General features: G+C 48.3%; 1 pseudogene; it reads left to right on the forward strand.

Annotated features, from left to right (window-relative positions):
* The first annotated feature begins 850 nt into the window (after positions 1-850).
* Positions 851-1,536, forward strand: LOC116269195 (annotated as a pseudogene).
* Positions 1,537-2,322: the final 786 nt, after the last annotated feature.

Raw genomic sequence — 2,322 nt, forward strand, 5'->3', positions numbered from 1 at the left:
CCCGGGAGGCAGAGGATGCAGTGAGCCGAGATTACACCATTGCACTCCAGGCTGGCAACAGAGTGAGACTCCATCTCAAAAAAAGGAGAAGTTTATCGGAGGTGTTCTACCAAAATGAGAACGTGAACAGAAAGGAAAGGAAAGGGGAGGGGAGGGGAGGAGGAGAGGAAGGGAAGAAAAGAAGAGGGAAGGAAAGGGAAGGGAAAGAGAAAAGGAAAGAAAGAGAAAGGAAAGAGGAAAGTAAGGAGAAAGAAAAGGAAAGAGAAAAGGAAACGGAAGGACCCAGGGCACAGACAACGCAACCCAAGTGAGACCATAGCCAGCTGCTTTCACTGTCCTCTCCACCTAGGGCATCAGCCACTTCCTTTTCAATCACGTCTGTTTAGCCAAAAGGTCAATAGGATGAAGCAGGGAAAGGCTTCTCTTTTTCCCTCCAAACGTTTTATCCTCCTGTACTAACCATGTGGACCCTACCTCAGCAGTTGACTTGTTCCACCATTTTGCTTGGTTCCTGTTGAATACATCTTGGAATGACTGACACAACCCCCAGAGCCTCTTCACCCATCGATCTAACTGGTCTTTAACCGACTGGCAATCCCCACTCAACCTCAGTAAGGAGTCATCTCTAATTAACTGAAGTTTCCCAGGAAGATGGACTTTTCCTTCTTATGAAATCCTGTATATTCCTCAAAGACTTTGGAATTTGTATTAAGATTTAAATAGATTATCTGCCGGCGGTGGGCAGCGCAGCGTGCCAGGCTCTTTCGTTCGGCCAAGGGGAGGGCCGTTGCCCGGGCCTGCGGGGCTTCAGTGAGGGGCTCCACTGCGGCCACCCGGCTTGCTGCCTTCCTGGGCGCCACTCCCCCAGCCGACCCGACGCGACGCACCAGTAGCGCAGCACCGATTCCTCTCGGGCTCCTGGGCGCTGCTCTGAGCAGCGTCACCCTTTACACCAGAAAGCTGGCGGGCACTATGGGGAAAAAACAAAGCAAGAAGAAAGTGGAGGAGGTGCTAGAAGAGGAGGAAGAGGAATATGTGCTGGAAGAAGTTCTTGACCGTCGAGTGGTCAAGGGCAAAGTGGAATACCTCCTAAAGTGGTAGGGCTTCTCAGATGAGGACAACACATGGGAGCCAGAAGAGAACCTGGATTGCCCCGACCTCCTTGCTGAGTTTCTGCAGTCACAGAAAACAGCACATGAGACAGAGAAATCAGAGGGAGGCAAACGCAGAGCTGATTCTGATTCTGAAGATAAGGGAGAGGAGAGCAAACCAAAGAAGAAGAAAGAAGAGTCAGAAAAGCCACGAGGCTTTGCTGGAGGAGCCGGAGGGGATTATTGGAGCTACAGACTCCAGTGGAGAGCTCATGTTCCTGATGAAATGGAAAAACTCTGATGAGGCTTCCTGGTCCCTGCCAAGGCAGCCAATGTCAAGTGCCCACAGGTTGTCACATCCTTCTATGAGGAAAGGCTGACGTGGCATTCCTACCCCTCGGAGGATGACGACAAAAAAGATGACAAGAATTAACACTCCTGAGTACCACCCCTGTCACCTCTGACTGTGGGTTTCAAGTGGGAAGGGAAGGGGTTCTACTTGTCTCGACACCATAGAGGTAGCTTGAGAAGATGTCCTTTGAAGAGCCAGTATAGTTTCTGTGCCCTGCAGCAGCCCAAGTGCTTTAAAGCCGTTTCAAGCTGTATAGTTGACACACCCATCCCAGTGGAGGGGAAAGGGGATAAGTGTTTCAAGGCAACCTTTTCTGCACTTTGCTGAGAAAAGCAAAGGGCCTTCTATGAAGGACAAAACTTGCAGAATTGGGGGTGTGGGAGAGCAAAAAAATACTGTAGATCTTCAAAGAGCATCTCCACAACCCACAGCCTTCTTCCCAATAGTGGTAACTCTGCATTTTTACAGCATAGCATGTGTGCAGTCTTTGGCTATTACTGGTGTATTATTTGGGGGAGGGAGGGATGGGGAGGAGGGGGATGGGTAGCATCATTTTGATTAACATTTGGGGCCTGATAGGGAAATGGTGAAGCAATGGAAGAGAACAGACAACTAATGATTTGCTTCTATGTCCAGAATATTTTACCTTAAAAAAAAAAAAAAGTCATTGGCACCATAAATAAGGATTGTGAGAGACTGTTTAAAAGCTGTGAGTGTCTGAAACCTATAAGTCAAGGTGTTCCCTGCCTAAACTTATTGCTGTTCCTGCAAAGGACTAAGTCAGTTCATAAGTTAACAAAGTTGCCATTTTGGAGACGGAAATTGATGAGGAGGGAAGGTCTTTTATTGGAGAGTATACAAGCAGATTATTCTGTCTCA

The sequence above is a fragment of the Papio anubis genome, chromosome 10, assembly GCF_008728515.1.
Source record: "Papio anubis isolate 15944 chromosome 10, Panubis1.0, whole genome shotgun sequence".
Lineage (NCBI taxonomy): Eukaryota > Metazoa > Chordata > Mammalia > Primates > Cercopithecidae > Papio > Papio anubis.